At 45.4% G+C, this 25,728-nt stretch overlaps 26 non-coding genes across 26 annotated transcripts; 12 read left to right on the top strand and 14 right to left on the bottom strand.

Annotated features, from left to right (window-relative positions):
* Positions 1 to 799: 799 nt before the first annotated feature.
* trnas-gcu (transfer RNA serine (anticodon GCU)) lies at positions 800 to 881 on the bottom strand. Its single transcript has one exon. It is a non-coding gene; the product is annotated as a tRNA-Ser (tRNA).
* Positions 882 to 1,725: 844 nt separating this feature from the next.
* trnaa-agc (transfer RNA alanine (anticodon AGC)) lies at positions 1,726 to 1,798 on the top strand. Its single transcript has one exon. It is a non-coding gene; the product is annotated as a tRNA-Ala (tRNA).
* Positions 1,799 to 2,501: 703 nt separating this feature from the next.
* trnas-gcu (transfer RNA serine (anticodon GCU)) lies at positions 2,502 to 2,583 on the bottom strand. Its single transcript has one exon. It is a non-coding gene; the product is annotated as a tRNA-Ser (tRNA).
* Positions 2,584 to 3,427: 844 nt separating this feature from the next.
* Positions 3,428 to 3,500, top strand: trnaa-agc (transfer RNA alanine (anticodon AGC)). Its single transcript has one exon. It is a non-coding gene; the product is annotated as a tRNA-Ala (tRNA).
* A 703-nt stretch (positions 3,501 to 4,203) lies between these two features.
* Positions 4,204 to 4,285, bottom strand: trnas-gcu (transfer RNA serine (anticodon GCU)). Its single transcript has one exon. It is a non-coding gene; the product is annotated as a tRNA-Ser (tRNA).
* Positions 4,286 to 5,755: 1,470 nt separating this feature from the next.
* Positions 5,756 to 5,837, bottom strand: trnas-gcu (transfer RNA serine (anticodon GCU)). Its single transcript has one exon. It is a non-coding gene; the product is annotated as a tRNA-Ser (tRNA).
* An 844-nt stretch (positions 5,838 to 6,681) lies between these two features.
* trnaa-agc (transfer RNA alanine (anticodon AGC)) lies at positions 6,682 to 6,754 on the top strand. The gene has a single exon. It is a non-coding gene; the product is annotated as a tRNA-Ala (tRNA).
* Positions 6,755 to 7,457: 703 nt separating this feature from the next.
* On the bottom strand, positions 7,458 to 7,539 carry trnas-gcu (transfer RNA serine (anticodon GCU)). The gene has a single exon. It is a non-coding gene; the product is annotated as a tRNA-Ser (tRNA).
* Positions 7,540 to 8,383: 844 nt separating this feature from the next.
* trnaa-agc (transfer RNA alanine (anticodon AGC)) lies at positions 8,384 to 8,456 on the top strand. The gene has a single exon. It is a non-coding gene; the product is annotated as a tRNA-Ala (tRNA).
* Positions 8,457 to 9,159: 703 nt separating this feature from the next.
* trnas-gcu (transfer RNA serine (anticodon GCU)) lies at positions 9,160 to 9,241 on the bottom strand. Its single transcript has one exon. It is a non-coding gene; the product is annotated as a tRNA-Ser (tRNA).
* Positions 9,242 to 10,085: 844 nt separating this feature from the next.
* trnaa-agc (transfer RNA alanine (anticodon AGC)) lies at positions 10,086 to 10,158 on the top strand. The gene has a single exon. It is a non-coding gene; the product is annotated as a tRNA-Ala (tRNA).
* Positions 10,159 to 10,861: 703 nt separating this feature from the next.
* trnas-gcu (transfer RNA serine (anticodon GCU)) lies at positions 10,862 to 10,943 on the bottom strand. The gene has a single exon. It is a non-coding gene; the product is annotated as a tRNA-Ser (tRNA).
* An 844-nt stretch (positions 10,944 to 11,787) lies between these two features.
* trnaa-agc (transfer RNA alanine (anticodon AGC)) lies at positions 11,788 to 11,860 on the top strand. Its single transcript has one exon. It is a non-coding gene; the product is annotated as a tRNA-Ala (tRNA).
* Positions 11,861 to 12,563: 703 nt separating this feature from the next.
* On the bottom strand, positions 12,564 to 12,645 carry trnas-gcu (transfer RNA serine (anticodon GCU)). The gene has a single exon. It is a non-coding gene; the product is annotated as a tRNA-Ser (tRNA).
* Positions 12,646 to 14,280: 1,635 nt separating this feature from the next.
* trnas-gcu (transfer RNA serine (anticodon GCU)) lies at positions 14,281 to 14,362 on the bottom strand. The gene has a single exon. It is a non-coding gene; the product is annotated as a tRNA-Ser (tRNA).
* An 844-nt stretch (positions 14,363 to 15,206) lies between these two features.
* trnaa-agc (transfer RNA alanine (anticodon AGC)) lies at positions 15,207 to 15,279 on the top strand. The gene has a single exon. It is a non-coding gene; the product is annotated as a tRNA-Ala (tRNA).
* Positions 15,280 to 15,982: 703 nt separating this feature from the next.
* Positions 15,983 to 16,064, bottom strand: trnas-gcu (transfer RNA serine (anticodon GCU)). The gene has a single exon. It is a non-coding gene; the product is annotated as a tRNA-Ser (tRNA).
* Positions 16,065 to 16,908: 844 nt separating this feature from the next.
* On the top strand, positions 16,909 to 16,981 carry trnaa-agc (transfer RNA alanine (anticodon AGC)). Its single transcript has one exon. It is a non-coding gene; the product is annotated as a tRNA-Ala (tRNA).
* A 703-nt stretch (positions 16,982 to 17,684) lies between these two features.
* On the bottom strand, positions 17,685 to 17,766 carry trnas-gcu (transfer RNA serine (anticodon GCU)). Its single transcript has one exon. It is a non-coding gene; the product is annotated as a tRNA-Ser (tRNA).
* Positions 17,767 to 18,625: 859 nt separating this feature from the next.
* trnaa-agc (transfer RNA alanine (anticodon AGC)) lies at positions 18,626 to 18,698 on the top strand. The gene has a single exon. It is a non-coding gene; the product is annotated as a tRNA-Ala (tRNA).
* A 1,479-nt stretch (positions 18,699 to 20,177) lies between these two features.
* Positions 20,178 to 20,259, bottom strand: trnas-gcu (transfer RNA serine (anticodon GCU)). The gene has a single exon. It is a non-coding gene; the product is annotated as a tRNA-Ser (tRNA).
* Positions 20,260 to 21,118: 859 nt separating this feature from the next.
* trnaa-agc (transfer RNA alanine (anticodon AGC)) lies at positions 21,119 to 21,191 on the top strand. Its single transcript has one exon. It is a non-coding gene; the product is annotated as a tRNA-Ala (tRNA).
* Positions 21,192 to 22,670: 1,479 nt separating this feature from the next.
* trnas-gcu (transfer RNA serine (anticodon GCU)) lies at positions 22,671 to 22,752 on the bottom strand. The gene has a single exon. It is a non-coding gene; the product is annotated as a tRNA-Ser (tRNA).
* An 844-nt stretch (positions 22,753 to 23,596) lies between these two features.
* On the top strand, positions 23,597 to 23,669 carry trnaa-agc (transfer RNA alanine (anticodon AGC)). Its single transcript has one exon. It is a non-coding gene; the product is annotated as a tRNA-Ala (tRNA).
* A 703-nt stretch (positions 23,670 to 24,372) lies between these two features.
* Positions 24,373 to 24,454, bottom strand: trnas-gcu (transfer RNA serine (anticodon GCU)). The gene has a single exon. It is a non-coding gene; the product is annotated as a tRNA-Ser (tRNA).
* Positions 24,455 to 25,298: 844 nt separating this feature from the next.
* trnaa-agc (transfer RNA alanine (anticodon AGC)) lies at positions 25,299 to 25,371 on the top strand. The gene has a single exon. It is a non-coding gene; the product is annotated as a tRNA-Ala (tRNA).
* The last annotated feature ends 357 nt before the right edge of the window (positions 25,372 to 25,728 follow it).

Below are 25,728 nucleotides of genomic sequence, written 5' to 3' on the forward strand. Positions count from 1 at the left end.
ACAGGGAGGAAAAAAAGCTTGCAGGGGAATTAGCTCAGATGGTAGAGTGCTTGCTTAGCATGCAAGAGGTAGTGGGATTGATGCCCACATTCTCCACAATTGTTTGATTTCCTTTTTCCCATAAATGGATGAAACTGTTAAAAAGTTTCAGCCTCCATATCCCACATGTGCAGATCACAATCAATTAGAATGGGAAATTGCCTGTCAGCAGTACAGCTAAAAAGGCGACCAGTTTGCCGTCTGATCAGCTAAACACATGGCAGCCAGTCAATGCATTTAGGCTTGTACACACAGTCAAAACGTTCTGCTGAAGTTCCAACCGAGTATCAGTGGGGGCGATCAGCCATTTCAGAAATTGCTGATTTCCTGGAACTTTTACACACTACCAAATTTAGGTTTAACAGAGAATGTTTGGAAAAGAGAACATATCCACTGAGTAGCAGTTTTGTGTGGGACCCTGCCTGCATGTGTCTCCACAGGCCTTGTATCTGTGGTGTCCTGTTCACTAGACGACATTAATGTGACACCTGAACCAAATGTTTTGTAGCCCCGGTGGGCAGAGCAGCATGGAATACACACCTTATTATACAGCCTATCTGCAGCCTATCAAGGAAGCTCTTCCAAAGCTGCTTGTCCAGTGAGCTTAATCACCTGCACTCACATGTCAACAGTCTGATTTCTGCATCAACTGTCACACTCGAGTTCTCTGCACAAAACAGTATTTGGTTTACCATTGGATGTTGTAAGTCCAGCAGAAGGTTTTATCTGTGTTTGTCTAAAACCACTTTAATCTGACATGCGACGAGGATGGGATTCCAACCCACGCGTGCAGAGCACAATGGATTAGCAGTCCATCGCCTTAACCACTCGGCCACCTCGTCAATTAAGCAAGGAAGGGCGACGAGACTTTGATCAGCAAAGACAGACCTACAGGATTTCTAGGTCACCTCGCAGGGTTTAATAAGAACACCTAGAATATCTCCTCTCTGAATTTAATATCCAAGTACCTTTGCAAGGGAATTAGCTTAAATGGTAAAGCACTAGCTTTGTATGCAAGAAGTAGTGGGATCAATACCCACATTCTCCAAATGCCTCATGCCTCCCCTGACCTCGTCAAGGTGACGCGCAATCCTTTATCATACAGGCGATGCACTTCTGAGATGGCTTGTGAATATATCTTTAGATGGATACATAGGTTGGAGCTGCAAGGCAGGAGGTCTAGAGGAAGACCAAAGCGGAGATTTATGGATGTAGTAAGGGAGGACATGAAGTTAGTTGGTATGAGTGAAGAGGATGCAGAGGACAGGGTTAGATGGAGGCACATGATTCGCTATGGCGACCCCTGAAAGGGAACAGCCGAAAGGAAAAGAAGAAGCACTTCTGAGATGGCCGACGAATGTCAATCCTGACAGTATTTCCATCCGTGTGTCTACACTCAAGCACAAGAACAGACTGTGGCCTATCAAGGAAGATTGTAGCCAACTCTTCTAAGGCTGCAATTAAACACTTTGGAGATTCTCTTTGGCAAAAAGGTGCACTCCATTAGCACCAAAACCTCATGCCACACCAACTGTTTGTTCCCTCCGACTGCTTCTGGCCTTGTCAACAAGGCCCGTGACTGTCAAGTATTCGGGCTCCACAATCTACAAACACAGAGGACATAAGGGGTGGATATTGAGAGTTTGTCCGGTACGCTGTGAACACAGGGAGGAAAAAAAGCTTGCAGGGGAATTAGCTCAAATGGTAGAGCGCTTGCTTAGCATGCAAGAGGTAGTGGGATCGATGCCCACATTCTCCACAATCGTTTGATTTCCTTTTTCCCATAAATGGATGAAACTGTTAAAAAGTTTCAGCCTCCATATCCCACATGTGCAGATCACAATCAATTAGAATGGGAAATTGCCTGTCAGCAGTACAGCTAAAAAGGCGACCAGTTTGCCGTCTGATCAGCTAAACACATGGCAGCCAGTCAATGCATTTAGGCTTGTACACACAGTCAAAACGTTCTGCTGAAGTTCCAACCGAGTATCAGTGGGGGCGATCAGCCATTTCAGAAATTGCTGATTTCCTGGAACTTTTACACACTACCATATTTAGGTTTAACAGAGAATGGTTGGAAAAGAGAACATATCCAGTGAGTAGCAGTTTTGTGGGGGACTCTGCCTGCATGTGTCTCTACAGGCCTTGTATCTGTGGTGTCCTGTTCACTAGACGACATTAATGTGACACCTGAACCAAATGTTTTGTAGCCCCGGTGGGCAGAGCAGCTTGGAATACACACCTTATTATACAGCCTATCTGCAGCCTATCAAGGAAGCTCTTCCAAAGCTGCTTGTCCAGTGAGCTTAATCACCTGCACTCACATGTCAACAGTCTGATTTCTGCATCAACTGTCACACTCGAGTTCTCTGCACAAAACAGTATTTGGTTTACCATTGGATGTTGTAAGTCCAGCAGAAGGTTTTTTCTGTGTTTGTCTAAAAACACTTTAATCTGACATGCGACGAGGATGGGATTCAAACCCACGCGTGCAGAGCACAATGGATTAGCAGTCCATCGCCTTAACCACTCGGCCACCTCGTCAATTAAGCAAGGAAGGGCGACGAGACTTTGATCAGCAAAGACAGACCTACAGGATTTCTAGGTCACCTCGCAGGGTTTAATAAGAACACCTAGAATATCTCCTCTCTGAATTTAATATCCAAGTACCTTTGCAAAGGAATTAGCTTAAATGGTAAAGCACTAGCTTTGTATGCAAGAAGTACTGGGATCAATACCCACATTCTCCAAATGCCTCATGCCTCCCCTGATCTCGTCAAGGTGACGCGCAATCCTTTATCATACAGGCGATGCACTTCTGAGATGGCTTGTGAATATATCTTTAGATGGATACATAGGTTGGAGCTGCAAGGCAGGAGGTCTAGAGGAAGACCAAAGCGGAGATTTATGGATGTAGTAAGGGAGGACATGAAGTTAGTTGGTATGAGTGAAGAGGATGCAGAGGACAGGGTTAGATGGAGGCACATGATTCGCTGTGGCGACCCCTGAAAGGGAACAGCCGAAAGGAAAAGAAGAAGCACTTCTGAGATGGCCGACGAATGTCAATCCTGACAGTATTTCCATCCGTGTGTCTACACTCAAGCACAAGAACAGACTGCGGCCTATCAAGGAAGATTGTAGCCAACTCTTCTAAGGCTGCAATTAAACACTTTGGAGATTCTCTTTGGCAAAAAGGTGCACTCCATTAGCACCAAAACCTCATGCCACACCAACTGTTTGTTCCCTCCGACTGCTTCTGGCCTTGTCAACAAGGCCCGTGACTGTCAAGTATTCGGGCTCCACAATCTACAAACACAGAGGACATAAGGGGTGGATATTGAGAGTTTGTCCGGTACGCTGTGAACACAGGGAGGAAAAAAAGCTTGCAGGGGAATTAGCTCAAATGGTAGAGCGCTTGCTTAGCATGCAAGAGGTAGTGGGATCGATGCCCACATTCTCCACAATCGTTTGATTTCATTTTTCCCATAAATGGATGAAACTGTTAAAAAGTTTCAGCCTCCATATCCCACATGTGCAGATCACAATCAATTAGAATGGGAAATTGCCTGTCAGCAGTACAGCTAAAAAGGCGACCAGTTTGCCGTCTGATCAGCTAAACACATGGCAGCCAGTCAATGCATTTAGGCTTGTACACACAGTCAAAACGTTCTGCTGAAGTTCCAACCGAGTATCAGTGGGGGCGATCAGCCATTTCAGAATTTGCTGATTTCCTGGAACTTTTACACACTACCATATTTAGGTTTAACAGAGAATGGTTGGAAAAGAGAACATATCCAGTGAGTAGCAGTTTTGTGGGGGACTCTGCCTGCATGTTTCTCTACAGGCCTTGTATCTGTGGTGTCCTGTTCACTAGACGACATTAATGTGACACCTGAACCAAATGTTTTGTAGCCCCGGTGGGCAGAGCAGCATGGAATACACACCTTATTATACAGCCTATCTGCAGCCTATCAAGGAAGCTCTTCCAAAGCTGCTTGTCCAGTGAGCTTAATCACCTGCACTCACATGTCAACAGTCTGATTTCTGCATCAACTGTCACACTCGAGTTCTCTGCACAAAACAGTATTTGGTTTACCATTGGATGTTGTAAGTCCAGCAGAAGGTTTTATCTGTGTTTGTCTAAAAACACTTTAATCTGACATGCGACAAGGATGGGATTCTAACCCACGCGTGCAGAGCACAATGGATTAGCAGTCCATCGCCTTAACCACTCGGCCACCTCGTCAATTAAGCAAGGAAGGGCGACGAGACTTTGATCAGCAAAGACAGACCTACAGGATTTCTAGGTCACATCGCAGGGTTTAATAAGAACACCTAGAATATCTCCTCTCTGAATTTAATATCCAAGTACCTTTGCAAGGGAATTAGCTTAAATGGTAAAGCACTAGCAGTGCATTTAGGCTTGTACACACAGTCAAAACGTTCTGCTGAAGTTCCAACCGAGTATCAGTGGGGGCGATCAGCCATTTCAGAAATTGCTGATTTCCTGGAACTTTTACACACTACCATATTTAGGTTTAACAGAGAATGGTTGGAAAAGAGAACATATCCAGTGAGTAGCAGTTTTGTGGGGGACTCTGCCTGCATGTGTCTCTACAGGCCTTGTATCTGTGGTGTCCTGTTCACTAGACGACATTAATGTGACACCTGAACCAAATGTTTTGTAGCCCCGGTGGGCAGAGCAGCATGGAGTACACACCTTATTATACAGCCTATCTGCAGCCTATCAAGGAAGCTCTTCCAAAGCTGCTTGTCCAATGAGCTTAATCACCTGCACTCACATGTCAACAGTCTGATTTCTGCATCAACTGTCACACTCGAGTTCTCTGCACAAAACAGTATTTGGTTTACCATTGGATGTTGTAAGTCCAGCAGAAGGTTTTATCTGTGTTTGTCTAAAACCACTTTAATCTGACATGCGACGAGGATGGGATTCCAACCCACGCATGCAGAGCACAATGGATTAGCAGTCCATCGCCTAAACCACTCGGCCACCTCGTCAATTAAGCAAGGAAGGGCGACGAGACTTTGATCAGCAAAGACAGACCTACAGGATTTCTAGGTCACATCGCAGGGTTTAATAAGAACACCTAGAATATCTCCTCTCTGAATTTAATATCCAAGTACCTTTGCAAGGGAATTAGCTTAAATGGTAAAGCACTAGCAGTGCATTTAGGCTTGTACACACAGTCAAAACGTTCTGCTGAAGTTCCAACCGAGTATCAGTGGGGGCGATCAGCCATTTCAGAAATTGCTGATTTCATGGAACTTTTACACACTACCATATTTAGGGTTAACAGAGAATGGTTGGAAAAGAGAACATATCCAGTGAGTAGCAGTTTTGTGGGGGACTCTGCCTGCATGTGTCTCTACAGGCCTTGTATCTGTGGTGTCCTGTTCACTAGACGACATTAATGTGACACCTGAACCAAATGTTTTGTAGCCCCGGTGGGCAGAGCAGCATGGAATACACACCTTATTATACAGCCTATCTGCAGCCTATCAAGGAAGCTCTTCCAAAGCTGCTTGTCCAGTGAGCTTAATCACCTGCACTCACATGTCAACAGTCTGATTTCTGCATCAACTGTCACACTCGAGTACTCTGCACAAAACAGTATTTGGTTTACCATTGGATGTTGTAAGTCCAGCAGAAGGTTTTATCTGTGTTTGTCTAAAAACACTTTAATCTGACATGCGACGAGGATGGGATTCGAACCCACGCGTGCAGAGCGCAATGGATTAGCAGTCCATCGCCTTAACCACTCAGCCACCTTGTCAATTAAGCAAGGAAGGGCGACGAGACTTTGATCAGCAAAGACAGACCTACAGGATTTCTAGGTCACCTCGCAGGGTTTAATAAGAACACCTAGAATATCTCCTCTCTGAATTTAATATCCAAGTACCTTTGCAAGGGAATTAGCTTAAATGGTAAAGCACTAGCTTTGTATGCAAGAAGTACTGGGATCAATACCCACATTCTCCAAATGCCTCATGCCTCCCCTGACCTCGTCAAGGTGACGCGCAATCCTTTATCATACAGGCGATGCACTTCTGAGATGGCTTGTGAATATATCTTTAGATGGATACATAGGTTGGAGCTGCAAGGCAGGAGGTCTAGAGGAAGACCAAAGCGGAGATTTATGGATGTAGTAAGGGAGGACATGAAGTTAGTTGGTATGAGTGAAGAGGATGCAGAGGACAGGGTTAGATGGACGCACATGATTCGCTGTGGCGACCCCTGAAAGGGAACAGCCAAAAGGAAAAGAAGAAGCACTTCTGAGATGGCCGACGAATGTCAATCCTGACAGTATTTCCATCCGTGTGTCTACACTCAAGCACAAGAACAGACTGCGGCCTATCAAGGAAGATTGTAGCCAACTCTTCTAAGGCTGCAATTAAACACTTTGGAGATTCTCTTTGGCCAAAAGGTGCACTCCATTAGCACCAAAACCTCATGCCACACCAACTGTTTGTTCCCTCCGACTGCTTCTGGCCTTGTCAACAAGGCCCGTGACTGTCAAGTATTCGGGCTCCACAATCTACAAACACAGAGGACATAAGGGGTGGATATTGAGAGTTTGTCCGGTACGCTGTGAACACAGGGAGGAAAAAAAGCTTGCAGGGGAATTAGCTCAAATGGTAGAGCGCTTGCTTAGCATGCAAGAGGTAGTGGGATCGATGCCCACATTCTCCACAATCGTTTGATTTCCTTTTTCCCATAAATGGATGAAACTGTTAAAAAGTTTCAGCCTCCATATCCCACATGTGCAGATCACAATCAATTAGAATGGGAAAGTGCCTGTCAGCAGTACAGCTAAAAAGGCGACCAGTTTGCCGTCTCATCAGCTAAACACATGGCAGCCAGTCAATGCATTTAGGCTTGTACACACAGTCAAAACGTTCTGCTGAAGTTCCAACCGAGTATCAGTGGGGGCGATCAGCCATTTCAGAAATTGCTGATTTCATGGAACTTTTACACACTACCATATTTAGGGTTAACAGAGAATGGTTGGAAAAGAGAACATATCCAGTGAGTAGCAGTTTTGTGGGGGACTCTGCCTGCATGTGTCTCTACAGGCCTTGTATCTGTGGTGTCCTGTTCACTAGACGACATTAATGTGACACCTGAACCAAATGTTTTGTAGCCCCGGTGGGCAGAGCAGCATGGAATACACACCTTATTATACAGCCTATCTGCAGCCTATCAAGGAAGCTCTTCCAAAGCTGCTTGTCCAGTGAGCTTAATCACCTGCACTCACATGTCAACAGTCTGATTTCTGCATCAACTGTCACACTCGAGTACTCTGCACAAAACAGTATTTGGTTTACCATTGGATGTTGTAAGTCCAGCAGAAGGTTTTATCTGTGTTTGTCTAAAAACACTTTAATCTGACATGCGACGAGGATGGGATTCGAACCCACGCGTGCAGAGCGCAATGGATTAGCAGTCCATCGCCTTAACCACTCAGCCACCTTGTCAATTAAGCAAGGAAGGGCGACGAGACTTTGATCAGCAAAGACAGACCTACAGGATTTCTAGGTCACCTCGCAGGGTTTAATAAGAACACCTAGAATATCTCCTCTCTGAATTTAATATCCAAGTACCTTTGCAAGGGAATTAGCTTAAATGGTAAAGCACTAGCTTTGTATGCAAGAAGTACTGGGATCAATACCCACATTCTCCAAATGCCTCATGCCTCCCCTGACCTCGTCAAGGTGACGCGCAATCCTTTATCATACAGGCGATGCACTTCTGAGATGGCTTGTGAATATATCTTTAGATGGATACATAGGTTGGAGCTGCAAGGCAGGAGGTCTAGAGGAAGACCAAAGCGGAGATTTATGGATGTAGTAAGGGAGGACATGAAGTTAGTTGGTATGAGTGAAGAGGATGCAGAGGACAGGGTTAGATGGACGCACATGATTCGCTGTGGCGACCCCTGAAAGGGAACAGCCAAAAGGAAAAGAAGAAGCACTTCTGAGATGGCCGACGAATGTCAATCCTGACAGTATTTCCATCCGTGTGTCTACACTCAAGCACAAGAACAGACTGCGGCCTATCAAGGAAGATTGTAGCCAACTCTTCTAAGGCTGCAATTAAACACTTTGGAGATTCTCTTTGGCCAAAAGGTGCACTCCATTAGCACCAAAACCTCATGCCACACCAACTGTTTGTTCCCTCCGACTGCTTCTGGCCTTGTCAACAAGGCCCGTGACTGTCAAGTATTCGGGCTCCACAATCTACAAACACAGAGGACATAAGGGGTGGATATTGAGAGTTTGTCCGGTACGCTGTGAACACAGGGAGGAAAAAAAGCTTGCAGGGGAATTAGCTCAAATGGTAGAGCGCTTGCTTAGCATGCAAGAGGTAGTGGGATCGATGCCCACATTCTCCACAATCGTTTGATTTCCTTTTTCCCATAAATGGATGAAACTGTTAAAAAGTTTCAGCCTCCATATCCCACATGTGCAGATCACAATCAATTAGAATGGGAAAGTGCCTGTCAGCAGTACAGCTAAAAAGGCGACCAGTTTGCCGTCTCATCAGCTAAACACATGGCAGCCAGTCAATGCATTTAGGCTTGTACACACAGTCAAAACGTTCTGCTGAAGTTCCAACCGAGTATCAGTGGGGGCGATCAGCCATTTCAGAAATTGCTGATTTCATGGAACTTTTACACACTACCATATTTAGGGTTAACAGAGAATGGTTGGAAAAGAGAACATATCCAGTGAGTAGCAGTTTTGTGGGGGACTCTGCCTGCATGTGTCTCTACAGGCCTTGTATCTGTGGTGTCCTGTTCACTAGACGACATTAATGTGACACCTGAACCAAATGTTTTGTAGCCCCGGTGGGCAGAGCAGCATGGAATACACACCTTATTATACAGCCTATCTGCAGCCTATCAAGGAAGCTCTTCCAAAGCTGCTTGTCCAGTGAGCTTAATCACCTGCACTCACATGTCAACAGTCTGATTTCTGCATCAACTGTCACACTCGAGTTCTCTGCACAAAACAGTATTTGGTTTACCATTGGATGTTGTAAGTCCAGCAGAAGGTTTTATCTGTGTTTGTCTAAAAACACTTTAATCTGACATGCGACGAGGATGGGATTCGAACCCACGCGTGCAGAGCACAATGGATTAGCAGTCCATCGCCTTAACCACTCGGCCACCTCGTCAATTAAGCAAGGAAGGGCGACGAGACTTTGATCAGCAAAGACAGACCTACAGGATTTCTAGGTCACCTCGCAGGGTTTAATAAGAACACCTAGAATATCTCCTCTCTGAATTTAATATCCAAGTACCTTTGCAAGGGAATTAGCTTAAATGGTAAAGCACTAGCTTTGTATGCAAGAAGTACTGGGATCAATACCCACATTCTCCAAATGCCTCATGCCTCCCCTGACCTCGTCAAGGTGACGCGCAATCCTTTATCATACAGGCGATGCACTTCTGAGATGGCTTGTGAATATATCTTTAGATGGATACATAGGTTGGAGCTGCAAGGCAGGAGGTCTAGAGGAAGACCAAAGCGGAGATTTATGGATGTAGTAAGGGAGGACATGAAGTTAGTTGGTATGAGTGAAGAGGATGCAGAGGACAGGGTTAGATGGAGGCACATGATTCGCTGTGGCGACCCCTGAAAGGGAACAGCCGAAAGGAAAAGAAGAAGCACTTCTGAGATGGCCGACGAATGTCAATCCTGACAGTATTTCCATCCGTGTGTCTACACTCAAGCACAAGAACAGACTGCGGCCTATCAAGGAAGATTGTAGCCAACTCTTCTAAGGCTGCAATTAAACACTTTGGAGATTCTCTTTGGCCAAAAGGTGCACTCCATTAGCACCAAAACCTCATGCCACACCAACTGTTTGTTCCCTCCGACTGCTTCTGGCCTTGTCAACAAGGCCCGTGACTGTCAAGTATTCGGGCTCCACAATCTACAAACACAGAGGACATAAGGGGTGGATATTGAGAGTTTGTCCGGTACGCTGTGAACACAGGGAGGAAAAAAAGCTTGCAGGGGAATTAGCTCAAATGGTAGAGCGCTTGCTTAGCATGCAAGAGGTAGTGGGATCGATGCCCACATTCTCCACAATCGTTTGATTTCCTTTTTCCCATAAATGGATGAAACTGTTAAAAAGTTTCAGCCTCCATATCCCACATGTGCAGATCACAATCAATTAGAATGGGAAATTGCCTGTCAGCAGTACAGCTAAAAAGGCGACCAGTTTGCCGTCTGATCAGCTAAACACATGGCAGCCAGTCAATGCATTTAGGCTTGTACACACAGTCAAAACGTTCTGCTGAAGTTCCAACCGAGTATCAGTGGGGGCAATCAGCCATTTCAGAAATTGCTGATTTCCTGGAACTTTTACACACTACCATATTTAGGTTTAACAGAGAATGGTTGGAAAAGAGAACATATCCAGTGAGTAGCAGTTTTGTGGGGGACTCTGCCTGCATGTGTCTCTACAGGCCTTGTATCTGTGGTGTCCTGTTCACTAGACGACATTAATGTGACACCTGAACCAAATGTTTTGTAGCCCCGGTGGGCAGAGCAGCATGGAATACACACCTTATTATACAGCCTATCTGCAGCCTATCAAGGAAGCTCTTCCAAAGCTGCTTGTCCAGTGAGCTTAATCACCTGCACTCACATGTCAACAGTCTGATTTCTGCATCAACTGTCACACTCGAGTTCTCTGCACAAAACAGTATTTGGTTTACCATTGGATGTTGTAAGTCCAGCAGAAGGTTTTATCTGTGTTTGTCTAAAAACACTTTAATCTGACATGCGACGAGGATGGGATTCTAACCCACACGTGCAGAGCACAATGGATTAGCAGTCCATCGCCTTAACCACTCGGCCACCTCGTCAATTAAGCAAGGAAGGGCGACGAGACTTTGATCAGCAAAGACAGACCTACAGGATTTCTAGGTCACCTCGCAGGGTTTAATAAGAACACCTAGAATATCTCCTCTCTGAATTTAATATCCAAGTACCTTTGCAAGGGAATTAGCTTAAATGGTAAAGCACTAGCTTTGTATGCAAGAAGTACTGGGATCAATACCCACATTCTCCAAATGCCTCATGCCTCCCCTGACCTCGTCAAGGTGACGCGCAATCCTTTATCATACAGGCGATGCACTTCTGAGATGGCTTGTGAATATATCTTTAGATGGATACATAGGTTGGAGCTGCAAGGCAGGAGGTCTAGAGGAAGACCAAAGCGGAGATTTATGGATGTAGTAAGGGAGGACATGAAGTTAGTTGGTATGAGTGAAGAGGATGCAGAGGACAGGGTTAGATGGAGGCACATGATTCGCTGTGGCGACCCCTGAAAGGGAACAGCCGAAAGGAAAAGAAGAAGCACTTCTGAGATGGCCGACGAATGTCAATCCTGACAGTATTTCCATCCGTGTGTCTACACTCAAGCACAAGAACAGACTGCGGCCTATCAAGGAAGATTGTAGCCAACTCTTCTAAGGCTGCAATTAAACACTTTGGAGATTCTCATTGGCCAAAAGGTGCACTCCATTAGCACCAAAACCTCATGCCACACCAACTGTTTGTTCCCTCCGACTGCTTCTGGCCTTGTCAACAAGGCCCGTGACTGTCAAGTATTCGGGCTCCACAATCTACAAACACAGAGGACATAAGGGGTGGATATTGAGAGTTTGTCCGGTACGCTGTGAACACAGGGAGGAAAAAAAGCTTGCAGGGGAATTAGCTCAGATGGTAGAGCGCTTGCTTAGCATGCAAGAGGTAGTGGGATTGATGCCCACATTCTCCACAATTGTTTGATTTCCTTTTTCCCATAAATGGATGAAACTGTTAAAAAGTTTCAGCCTCCATATCCCACATGTGCAGATCACAATCAATTAGAATGGGAAATTGCCTGTCAGCAGTACAGCTAAAAAGGCGACCAGTTTGCCGTCTGATCAGCTAAACACATGGCAGCCAGTCAATGCATTTAGGCTTGTACACACAGTCAAAACGTTCTGCTGAAGTTCCAACCGAGTATCAGTGGGGGCGATCAGCCATTTCAGAAATTACTGATTTCCTTGAACTTTTACACACTACCATATTCAGGGTTAACAGAGAATGGTTGGAAAAGAGAACATATCCAGTGAGTAGCAGTTTTGTGGGGGACTCTGCCTGCATGTGTCTCTACAGGCCTTGTATCTGTGGTGTCCTGTTCACTAGACGACATTAATGTGACACCTGAACGAAATGTTTTGTAGCCCCGGTGGGCAGAGCAGCATGGAATATACACCTTATTATACAGCCTATCTGCAGCCTATCAAGGAAGCTCTTCCAAAGCTGCTTGTCCAGTGAGTTTAATCACCTGCACTCACATGTCAACAGTCTGATTTCTGCATCAACTGTCACACTCGAGTTCTCTGCACAAAACAGTATTTGGTTTACCATTGGATGTTGTAAGTCCAGCAGAAGGTTTTATCTGTGTTTGTCTAAAAACACTTTAATCTGACATGCGACGAGGATGGGATTCGAACCCACGCGTGCAGAGCACAATGGATTAGCAGTCCATCGCCTTAACCACTCGGCCACCTCGTCAATTAAGCAAGGAAGGGCGACGAGACTTTGATCAGCAAAGACAGACCTACAGGATTTCTAGGTCACCTCGCAGGGTTTAATAAGAACACCTAGAATATCTCCTCTCTGAATTTAATATCCAAGTACCTTTGCAAGGGAATTAGCTTAAATGGTAAAGCACTAGCTTTGTATGCAAGAAGTACTGGGATCAATACACACATTCTCCAAATGCCTCATGCCTCCCCTGACCTCGTCAAGGTGACGCGCAATCCTTTATCATACAGGCGATGCACTTCTGAGATGGCTTGTGAATATATCTTTAGATGGATACATAGGTTGGAGCTGCAAGGCAGGAGGTCTAGAGGAAGACCAAAGCGGAGATTTATGGATGTAGTAAGGGAGGACATGAAGTTAGTTGGTATGAGTGAAGAGGATGCAGAGGACAGGGTTAGATGGACGCACATGATTCGCTGTGGCGACCCCTGAAAGGGAACAGCCGAAAGGAAAAGAAGAAGCACTTCTGAGATGGCCGACGAATGTCAATCCTGACAGAATTTCCATCCGTGTGTCTACACTCAAGCACAAGAACAGACTGCGGCCTATCAAGGAAGATTGTAGCCAACTCTTCTAAGGCTGCAATTAAACACTTTGGAGATTCTCTTTGGCCAAAAGGTGCACTCCATTAGCACCAAAACCTCATGCCACACCAACTGTTTGTTCCCTCCGACTGCTTCTGGCCTTGTCAACAAGGCCCGTGACTGTCAAGTATTCGGGCTCCACAATCTACAAACACAGAGGACATAAGGGGTGGATATTGAGAGTTAGTCCGGTACGTTTGCAAATTCTGCCCTGTGAACACAGGGAGGAAAAAAAGCTTGCAGGGGAATTAGCTCAGATGGTAGAGTGCTTGCTTAGCATGCAAGAGGTAGTGGGATTGATGCCCACATTCTCCACAATTGTTTGATTTCCTTTTTCCCATAAATGGATGAAACTGTTAAAAAGTTTCAGCCTCCATATCCCACATGTGCAGATCACAATCAATTAGAATGGGAAATTGCCTGTCAGCAGTACAGCTAAAAAGGCGACCAGTTTGCCGTCTGATCAGCTAAACACATGGCAGCCAGTCAATGCATTTAGGCTTGTACACACAGTCAAAACGTTCTGCTGAAGTTCCAACCGAGTATCAGTGGGGGCGATCAGCCATTTCAGAAATTGCTGATTTCCTGGAACTTTTACACACTACCAAATTTAGGTTTAACAGAGAATGTTTGGAAAAGAGAACATATCCACTGAGTAGCAGTTTTGTGTGGGACCCTGCCTGCATGTGTCTCCACAGGCCTTGTATCTGTGGTGTCCTGTTCACTAGACGACATTAATGTGACACCTGAACCAAATGTTTTGTAGCCCCGGTGGGCAGAGCAGCATGGAATACACACCTTATTATACAGCCTATCTGCAGCCTATCAAGGAAGCTCTTCCAAAGCTGCTTGTCCAGTGAGCTTAATCACCTGCACTCACATGTCAACAGTCTGATTTCTGCATCAACTGTCACACTCGAGTTCTCTGCACAAAACAGTATTTGGTTTACCATTGGATGTTGTAAGTCCAGCAGAAGGTTTTATCTGTGTTTGTCTAAAACCACTTTAATCTGACATGCGACGAGGATGGGATTCCAACCCACGCGTGCAGAGCACAATGGATTAGCAGTCCATCGCCTTAACCACTCGGCCACCTCGTCAATTAAGCAAGGAAGGGCGACGAGACTTTGATCAGCAAAGACAGACCTACAGGATTTCTAGGTCACCTCGCAGGGTTTAATAAGAACACCTAGAATATCTCCTCTCTGAATTTAATATCCAAGTACCTTTGCAAGGGAATTAGCTTAAATGGTAAAGCACTAGCTTTGTATGCAAGAAGTAGTGGGATCAATACCCACATTCTCCAAATGCCTCATGCCTCCCCTGACCTCGTCAAGGTGACGCGCAATCCTTTATCATACAGGCGATGCACTTCTGAGATGGCTTGTGAATATATCTTTAGATGGATACATAGGTTGGAGCTGCAAGGCAGGAGGTCTAGAGGAAGACCAAAGCGGAGATTTATGGATGTAGTAAGGGAGGACATGAAGTTAGTTGGTATGAGTGAAGAGGATGCAGAGGACAGGGTTAGATGGAGGCACATGATTCGCTGTGGCGACCCCTGAAAGGGAACAGCCGAAAGGAAAAGAAGAAGCACTTCTGAGATGGCCGACGAATGTCAATCCTGACAGTATTTCCATCCGTGTGTCTACACTCAAGCACAAGAACAGACTGCGGCCTATCAAGGAAGATTGTAGCCAACTCTTCTAAGGCTGCAATTAAACACTTTGGAGATTCTCTTTGGCAAAAAGGTGCACTCCATTAGCACCAAAACCTCATGCCACACCAACTGTTTGTTCCCTCCGACTGCTTCTGGCCTTGTCAACAAGGCCCGTGACTGTCAAGTATTCGGGCTCCACAATCTACAAACACAGAGGACATAAGGGGTGGATATTGAGAGTTTGTCCGGTACGCTGTGAACACAGGGAGGAAAAAAAGCTTGCAGGGGAATTAGCTCAAATGGTAGAGCGCTTGCTTAGCATGCAAGAGGTAGTGGGATCGATGCCCACATTCTCCACAATCGTTTGATTTCCTTTTTCCCATAAATGGATGAAACTGTTAAAAAGTTTCAGCCTCCATATCCCACATGTGCAGATCACAATCAATTAGAATGGGAAATTGCCTGTCAGCAGTACAGCTAAAAAGGCGACCAGTTTGCCGTCTGATCAGCTAAACACATGGCAGCCAGTCAATGCATTTAGGCTTGTACACACAGTCAAAACGTTCTGCTGAAGTTCCAACCGAGTATCAGTGGGGGCGATCAGCCATTTCAGAAATTGCTGATTTCATGGAACTTTTACACACTACCATATTTAGGTTTAACAGAGAATGGTTGGAAAAGAGAACATATCCAGTGAGTAGCAGTTTTGTGGGGGACTCTGCCTGCATGTGTCTCTACAGGCCTTGTATCTGTGGTGTCCTGTTCACTAGACGACATTAATGTGACACCTGAACCAAATGTTTTGTAGCCCCGGTGGGCAGAGCAGCTTGGAATACACACCTTATTATACAGCCTATCTGCAGCCTATCAAGGAAGCTCTTCCAAAGCTGCTTGTCCAGTGAGCTTAATCACCTGCACTCACATGTCAACAGTCTGATTTCTGCATCAACTGTCACACTCGAGTTCTCTGCACAAAACAGTATTTGGTTTACCATTGGATGTTGTAAGTCCAGCAGAAGGTTTTTTCTGTGTTTGTCTAAAAACACTTTAATCTGACATGCGACGAGGATGGGATTCAAACCCACGCGTGCAGAGCACAATGGATTAGCAGTCCATCGCCTTAACCACTCGGCCACCTCGTCAATTAAGCAAGGAAGGGCGACGAGACTTTGATCAGCAAAGACAGACCTACAGGATTTCTAGGTCACCTCGCAGGGTTTAATAAGAACACCTAGAATATCTCCTCTCTGAATTTAATATCCAAGTACCTTTGCAAAGGAATTAGCTTAAATGGTAAAGCACTAGCTTTGTATGCAAGAAGTACTGGGATCAATACCCACATTCTCCAAATGCCTCATGCCTCCCCTGATCTCGTCAAGGTGACGCGCAATCCTTTATCATACAGGCGATGCACTTCTGAGATGGCTTGTGAATATATCTTTAGATGGATACATAGGTTGGAGCTGCAAGGCAGGAGGTCTAGAGGAAGACCAAAGCGGAGATTTATGGATGTAGTAAGGGAGGACATGAAGTTAGTTGGTATGAGTGAAGAGGATGCAGAGGACAGGGTTAGATGGATGCACATGATTCGCTGTGGCGACCCCTGAAAGGGAACAGCCGAAAGGAAAAGAAGAAGCACTTCTGAGATGGCCGACGAATGTCAATCCTGACAGTATTTCCATCCGTGTGTCTACACTCAAGCACAAGAACAGACTGCGGCCTATCAAGGAAGATTGTAGCCAACTCTTCTAAGGCTGCAATTAAACACTTTGGAGATTCTCTTTGGCAAAAAGGTGCACTCCATTAGCACCAAAACCTCATGCCACACCAACTGTTTGTTCCCTCCGACTGCTTCTGGCCTTGTCAACAAGGCCCGTGACTGTCAAGTATTCGGGCTCCACAATCTACAAACACAGAGGACATAAGGGGTGGATATTGAGAGTTTGTCCGGTACGCTGTGAACACAGGGAGGAAAAAAAGCTTGCAGGGGAATTAGCTCAAATGGTAGAGCGCTTGCTTAGCATGCAAGAGGTAGTGGGATCGATGCCCACATTCTCCACAATCGTTTGATTTCCTTTTTCCCATAAATGGATGAAACTGTTAAAAAGTTTCAGCCTCCATATCCCCCATGTGCAGATCACAATCAATTAGAATGGGAAATTGCCTGTCAGCAGTACAGCTAAAAAGGCGACCAGTTTGCCGTCTGATCAGCTAAACACATGGCAGCCAGTCAATGCATTTAGGCTTGTACACACAGTCAAAACGTTCTGCTGAAGTTCCAACCGAGTATCAGTGGGGGCGATCAGCCATTTCAAAATTTGCTGATTTCCTGGAACTTTTACACACTACCATATTTAGGTTTAACAGAGAATGGTTGGAAAAGAGAACATATCCAGTGAGTAGCAGTTTTGTGGGGGACTCTGCCTGCATGTTTCTCTACAGGCCTTGTATCTGTGGTGTCCTGTTCACTAGACGACATTAATGTGACACCTGAACCAAATGTTTTGTAGCCCCGGTGGGCAGAGCAGCATGGAATACACACCTTATTATACAGCCTATCTGCAGCCTATCAAGGAAGCTCTTCCAAAGCTGCTTGTCCAGTGAGCTTAATCACCTGCACTCACATGTCAACAGTCTGATTTCTGCATCAACTGTCACACTCGAGTTCTCTGCACAAAACAGTATTTGGTTTACCATTGGATGTTGTAAGTCCAGCAGAAGGTTTTATCTGTGTTTGTCTAAAAACACTTTAATCTGACATGCGACAAGGATGGGATTCTAACCCACGCGTGCAGAGCACAATGGATTAGCAGTCCATCGCCTTAACCACTCGGCCACCTCGTCAATTAAGCAAGGAAGGGCGACGAGACATTGATCAGCAAAGACAGACCTACAGGATTTCTAGGTCACCTCGCAGGGTTTAATAAGAACACCTAGAATATCTCCTCTCTGAATTTAATATCCAAGTACCTTTGCAAGGGAATTAGCTTAAATGGTAAAGCACTAGCTTTGTATGCAAGAAGTACTGGGATCAATACCCACATTCTCCAAATGCCTCATGCCTCCCCTGACCTCGTCAAGGTGACGCGCAATCCTTTATCATACAGGCGATGCACTTCTGAGATGGCTTGTGAATATATCTTTAGATGGATACATAGGTTGGAGCTGCAAGGCAGGATTTCTAGAGGAAGACCAAAGCGGAGATTTATGGATGTAGTAAGGGAGGACATGAAGTTAGTTGGTATGAGTGAAGAGGATGCAGAGGACAGGGTTAGATGGAGGCACATGATTCGCTGTGGCGACCCCTGAAAGGGAACAGCCGAAAGGAAAAAAAGAAGCACTTCTGAGATGGCCGACGAATGTCAATCCTGACAGTATTTCCAACCGTGTGTCTACACTCAAGCACAAGAACAGACTGCAGCCTATCAAGGAAGATTGTAGCCAACTCTTCTAAGGCTGCAATTAAACACTTTGGAGATTCTCTTTGGCAAAAAGGTGCACTCCATTAGCACCAAATCCTCATACCACACCAACTGTATGTTCCCTCCGACTGCTTCTGGCCTTGTCAACAAGGTCCGTGACTGTCACGTATTCGGGCTCCACAATCTACAAACACAGAGGACATAAGGGGTGGATATTGAGAGTTTGTCCGGTACGTTTGCAAATTCTGCCCTGTGAACACAGGGAGGAAAAAAAGCTTGCAGGGGAATTAGCTCAAATGGTAGAGCGCTTGCTTAGCATGCAAGAGGTAGTGGGATCGATGCCCACATTCTCCACAATCGTTTGATTTCCTTTTTCCCATAAATGGATGAAACTGTTAAAAAGTTTCAGCCTCCATATCCCACATGTGCAGATCACAATCAATTAGAATGGGAAATTGCCTGTCAGCAGTACAGCTAAAAAGGCGACCAGTTTGCCGTCTGATCAGCTAAACACATGGCAGCCAGTCAATGCATTTAGGCTTGTACACACAGTCAAAACGTTCTGCTGAAGTTCCAACCGAGTATCAGTGGGGGCGATCAGCCATTTCAGAAATTGCTGATTTCCTGGAACTTTTACACACTACCATATTTAGGTTTAACAGAGAATGGTTGGAAAAGAGAACATATCCAGTGAGTAGCAGTTTTGTGGGGGACTCTGCCTGCATGTGTCTCTACAGGCCTTGTATCTGTGGTGTCCTGTTCACTAGACGACATTAATGTGACACCTGAACCAAATGTTTTGTAGCCCCGGTGGGCAGAGCAGCATGGAGTACACACCTTATTATACAGCCTATCTGCAGCCTATCAAGGAAGCTCTTCCAAAGCTGCTTGTCCAATGAGCTTAATCACCTGCACTCACATGTCAACAGTCTGATTTCTGCATCAACTGTCACACTCGAGTTCTCTGCACAAAACAGTATTTGGTTTACCATTGGATGTTGTAAGTCCAGCAGAAGGTTTTATCTGTGTTTGTCTAAAACCACTTTAATCTGACATGCGACGAGGATGGGATTCCAACACACGCATGCAGAGCACAATGGATTAGCAGTCCATCGCCTTAACCACTCGGCCACCTCGTCAATTAAGCAAGGAAGGGCGACGAGACTTTGATCAGCAAAGACAGACCTACAGGATTTCTAGGTCACATCGCAGGGTTTAATAAGAACACCTAGAATATCTCCTCTCTGAATTTAATATCCAAGTACCTTTGCAAGGGAATTAGCTTAAATGGTAAAGCACTAGCAGTGCATTTAGGCTTGTACACACAGTCAAAACGTTCTGCTGAAGTTCCAACCGAGTATCAGTGGGGGCGATCAGCCATTTCAGAAATTACTGATTTCCTTGAACTTTTACACACTACCATATTCAGGGTTAACAGAGAATGGTTGGAAAAGAGAACATATCCAGTGAGTAGCAGTTTTGTGGGGGACTCTGCCTGCATGTGTCTCTACAGGCCTTGTATCTGTGGTGTCCTGTTCACTAGACGACATTAATGTGACACCTGAACCAAATGTTTTGTAGCCCCGGTGGGCAGAGCAGCATGGAATACACACCTTATTATACAGCCTATCTGCAGCCTATCAAGGAAGCTCTTCCAAAGCTGCTTGTCCAGTGAGCTTAATCACCTGCACTCACATGTCAACAGTCTGATTTCTGCATCAACTGTCACACTCGAGTACTCTGCACAAAACAGTATTTGGTTTACCATTGGATGTTGTAAGTCCAGCAGAAGGTTTTATCTGTGTTTGTCTAAAAACACTTTAATCTGACATGCGACGAGGATGGGATTCGAACCCACGCGTGCAGAGCGCAATGGATTAGCAGTCCATCGCCTTAACCACTCAGCCACCTTGTCAATTAAGCAAGGAAGGGCGACGAGACTTTGATCAGCAAAGACAGACCTACAGGATTTCTAGGTCACCTCGCAGGGTTTAATAAGAACACCTAGAATATCTCCTCTCTGAATTTAATATCCAAGTACCTTTGCAAGGGAATTAGCTTAAATGGTAAAGCACTAGCTTTGTATGCAAGAAGTACTGGGATCAATACCCACATTCTCCAAATGCCTCATGCCTCCCCTGACCTCGTCAAGGTGACGCGCAATCCTTTATCATACAGGCGATGCACTTCTGAGATGGCTTGTGAATATATCTTTAGATGGATACATAGGTTGGAGCTGCAAGGCAGGAGGTCTAGAGGAAGACCAAAGCGGAGATTTATGGATGTAGTAAGGGAGGACATGAAGTTAGTTGGTATGAGTGAAGAGGATGCAGAGGACAGGGTTAGATGGACGCACATGATTCGCTGTGGCGACCCCTGAAAGGGAACAGCCAAAAGGAAAAGAAGAAGCACTTCTGAGATGGCCGACGAATGTCAATCCTGACAGTATTTCCATCCGTGTGTCTACACTCAAGCACAAGAACAGACTGCGGCCTATCAAGGAAGATTGTAGCCAACTCTTCTAAGGCTGCAATTAAACACTTTGGAGATTCTCTTTGGCCAAAAGGTGCACTCCATTAGCACCAAAACCTCATGCCACACCAACTGTTTGTTCCCTCCGACTGCTTCTGGCCTTGTCAACAAGGCCCGTGACTGTCAAGTATTCGGGCTCCACAATCTACAAACACAGAGGACATAAGGGGTGGATATTGAGAGTTTGTCCGGTACGTTTGCAAATTCTGCCCTGTGAACACAGGGAGGAAAAAAAGCTTGCAGGGGAATTAGCTCAAATGGTAGAGCGCTTGCTTAGCATGCAAGAGGTAGTGGGATCGATGCCCACATTCTCCACAATCGTTTGATTTCCTTTTTCCCATAAATGGATGAAACTGTTAAAAAGTTTCAGCCTCCATATCCCACATGTGCAGATCACAATCAATTAGAATGGGAAAGTGCCTGTCAGCAGTACAGCTAAAAAGGCGACCAGTTTGCCGTCTCATCAGCTAAACACATGGCAGCCAGTCAATGCATTTAGGCTTGTACACACAGTCAAAACGTTCTGCTGAAGTTCCAACCGAGTATCAGTGGGGGCGATCAGCCATTTCAGAAATTGCTGATTTCCTGGAACTTTTACACACTACCATATTTAGGTTTAACAGAGAATGGTTGGAAAAGAGAACATATCCAGTGAGTAGCAGTTTTGTGGGGGACTCTGCCTGCATGTGTCTCTACAGGCCTTGTATCTGTGGTGTCCTGTTCACTAGACGACATTAATGTGACACCTGAACCAAATGTTTTGTAGCCCCGGTGGGCAGAGCAGCATGGAGTACACACCTTATTATACAGCCTATCTGCAGCCTATCAAGGAAGCTCTTCCAAAGCTGCTTGTCCAATGAGCTTAATCACCTGCACTCACATGTCAACAGTCTGATTTCTGCATCAACTGTCACACTCGAGTTCTCTGCACAAAACAGTATTTGGTTTACCATTGGATGTTGTAAGTCCAGCAGAAGGTTTTATCTGTGTTTGTCTAAAACCACTTTAATCTGACATGCGACGAGGATGGGATTCCAACCCACGCATGCAGAGCACAATGGATTAGCAGTCCATCGCCTAAACCACTCGGCCACCTCGTCAATTAAGCAAGGAAGGGCGACGAGACTTTGATCAGCAAAGACAGACCTACAGGATTTCTAGGTCACATCGCAGGGTTTAATAAGAACACCTAGAATATCTCCTCTCTGAATTTAATATCCAAGTACCTTTGCAAGGGAATTAGCTTAAATGGTAAAGCACTAGCAGTGCATTTAGGCTTGTACACACAGTCAAAACGTTCTGCTGAAGTTCCAACCGAGTATCAGTGGGGGCGATCAGCCATTTCAGAAATTGCTGATTTCATGGAACTTTTACACACTACCATATTTAGGGTTAACAGAGAATGGTTGGAAAAGAGAACATATCCAGTGAGTAGCAGTTTTGTGGGGGACTCTGCCTGCATGTGTCTCTACAGGCCTTGTATCTGTGGTGTCCTGTTCACTAGACGACATTAATGTGACACCTGAACCAAATGTTTTGTAGCCCCGGTGGGCAGAGCAGCATGGAATACACACCTTATTATACAGCCTATCTGCAGCCTATCAAGGAAGCTCTTCCAAAGCTGCTTGTCCAGTGAGCTTAATCACCTGCACTCACATGTCAACAGTCTGATTTCTGCATCAACTGTCACACTCGAGTTCTCTGCACAAAACAGTATTTGGTTTACCATTGGATGTTGTAAGTCCAGCAGAAGGTTTTATCTGTGTTTGTCTAAAAACACTTTAATCTGACATGCGACGAGGATGGGATTCGAACCCACGCGTGCAGAGCACAATGGATTAGCAGTCCATCGCCTTAACCACTCGGCCACCTCGTCAATTAAGCAAGGAAGGGCGACGAGACTTTGATCAGCAAAGACAGACCTACAGGATTTCTAGGTCACCTCGCAGGGTTTAATAAGAACACCTAGAATATCTCCTCTCTGAATTTAATATCCAAGTACCTTTGCAAGGGAATTAGCTTAAATGGTAAAGCACTAGCTTTGTATGCAAGAAGTAGTGGGATCAATACCCACATTCTCCAAATGCCTCATGCCTCCCCTGACCTCGTCAAGGTGACGCGCAATCCTTTATCATACAGGCGATGCACTTCTGAGATGGCTTGTGAATATATCTTTAGATGGATACATAGGTTGGAGCTGCAAGGCAGGAGGTCTAGAGGAAGACCAAAGCGGAGATTTATGGATGTAGTAAGGGAGGACATGAAGTTAGTTGGTATGAGTGAAGAGGATGCAGAGGACAGGGTTAGATGGAGGCACATGATTCGCTGTGGCGACCCCTGAAAGGGAACAGCCGAAAGGAAAAGAAGAAGCACTTCTGAGATGGCCGACGAATGTCAATCCTGACAGTATTTCCATCCGTGTGTCTACACTCAAGCACAAGAACAGACTGCGGCCTATCAAGGAAGATTGTAGCCAACTCTTCTAAGGCTGCAATTAAACACTTTGGAGATTCTCTTTGGCCAAAAGGTGCACTCCATTAGCACCAAAACCTCATGCCACACCAACTGTTTGTTCCCTCCGACTGCTTCTGGCCTTGTCAACAAGGCCCGTGACTGTCAAGTATTCGGGCTCCACAATCTACAAACACAGAGGACATAAGGGGTGGATATTGAGAGTTTGTCCGGTACGCTGTGAACACAGGGAGGAAAAAAAGCTTGCAGGGGAATTAGCTCAAATGGTAGAGCGCTTGCTTAGCATGCAAGAGGTAGTGGGATCGATGCCCACATTCTCCACAATCGTTTGATTTCCTTTTTCCCATAAATGGATGAAACTGTTAAAAAGTTTCAGCCTCCATATCCCACATGTGCAGATCACAATCAATTAGAATGGGAAATTGCCTGTCAGCAGTACAGCTAAAATGGCGACCAGTTTGCCGTCTGATCAGCTAAAGACATGGCAGCCAGTCAATGCATTTAGGCTTGTACACACAGTCAAAACGTTCTGCTGAAGTTCCAACCGAGTATCAGTGGGGGCGATCAGCCATTTCAGAAATTACTGATTTCCTTGAACTTTTACACACTACCATATTCAGGGTTAACAGAGAATGGTTGGAAAAGAGAACATATCCAGTGAGTAGCAGTTTTGTGGGGGACTCTGCCTGCATGTGTCTCTACAGGCCTTGTATCTGTGGTGTCCTGTTCACTAGACGACATTAATGTGACACCTGAACGAAATGTTTTGTAGCCCCGGTGGGCAGAGCAGCATGGAATATACACCTTATTATACAGCCTATCTGCAGCCTATCAAGGAAGCTCTTCCAAAGCTGCTTGTCCAGTGAGTTTAATCACCTGCACTCACATGTCAACAGTCTGATTTCTGCATCAACTGTCACACTCGAGTTCTCTGCACAAAACAGTATTTGGTTTACCATTGGATGTTGTAAGTCCAGCAGAAGGTTTTATCTGTGTTTGTCTAAAAACACTTTAATCTGACATGCGACGAGGATGGGATTCGAACCCACGCGTGCAGAGCACAATGGATTAGCAGTCCATCGCCTTAACCACTCGGCCACCTCGTCAATTAAGCAAGGAAGGGCGACGAGACTTTGATCAGCAAAGACAGACCTACAGGATTTCTAGGTCACCTCGCAGGGTTTAATAAGAACACCTAGAATATCTCCTCTCTGAATTTAATATCCAAGTACCTTTGCAAGGGAATTAGCTTAAATGGTAAAGCACTAGCTTTGTATGCAAGAAGTACTGGGATCAATACCCACATTTTCCAAATGCCTCATGCCTCCCCTGACCTCGTCAAGGTGACGCGCAATCCTTTATCATACAGGCGATGCACTTCTGAGATGGCTTGTGAATATATCTTTAGATGGATACATAGGTTGGAGCTGCAAGGCAGGAGGTCTAGAGGAAGACCAAAGCGGAGATTTATGGATGTAGTAAGGGAGGACATGAAGTTAGTTGGTATGAGTGAAGAGGATGCAGAGGACAGGGTTAGATGGAGGCACATGATTCGCTGTGGCGACCCCTGAAAGGGAACAGCCGAAAGGAAAAGAAGAAGCACTTCTGAGATGGCCGACGAATGTCAATCCTGACAGTATTTCCATCCGTGTGTCTACACTCAAGCACAAGAACAGACTGCGGCCTATCAAGGAAGATTGTAGCCAACTCTTCTAAGGCTGCAATTAAACACTTTGGAGATTCTCTTTGGCCAAAAGGTGCACTCCATTAGCACCAAAACCTCATGCCACACCAACTGTTTGTTCCCTCCGACTGCTTCTGGCCTTGTCAACAAGGCCCGTGACTGTCAAGTATTCGGGCTCCACAATCTACAAACACAGAGGACATAAGGGGTGGATATTGAGAGTTTGTCCGGTACGCTGTGAACACAGGGAGGAAAAAAAGCTTGCAGGGGAATTAGCTCAAATGGTAGAGCGCTTGCTTAGCATGCAAGAGGTAGTGGGATCGATGCCCACATTCTCCACAATCCTTTGATTTCCTTTTTCCCATAAATGGATGAAACTGTTAAAAAGTTTCAGCCTCCATATCCCACATGTGCAGATCACAATCAATTAGAATGGGAAATTGCCTGTCAGCAGTACAGCTAAAAAGGCGACCAGTTTGCCGTCTGATCAGCTAAACACATGGCAGCCAGTCAATGCATTTAGGCTTGTACACACAGTCAAAACGTTCTGCTGAAGTTCCAACCGAGTATCAGTGGGGGCGAACAGCCATTTCAGAAATTGCTGATTTCCTGGAACTTTTACACACTACCATATTTAGGGTTAACAGAGAATGGTTGGAAAAGAGAACATATCCAGTGAGTAGCAGTTTTGTGGGG

Source organism: Channa argus, unplaced genomic scaffold (genome assembly GCF_033026475.1).
Source record: "Channa argus isolate prfri unplaced genomic scaffold, Channa argus male v1.0 Contig037, whole genome shotgun sequence".
Lineage (NCBI taxonomy): Eukaryota > Metazoa > Chordata > Actinopteri > Anabantiformes > Channidae > Channa > Channa argus.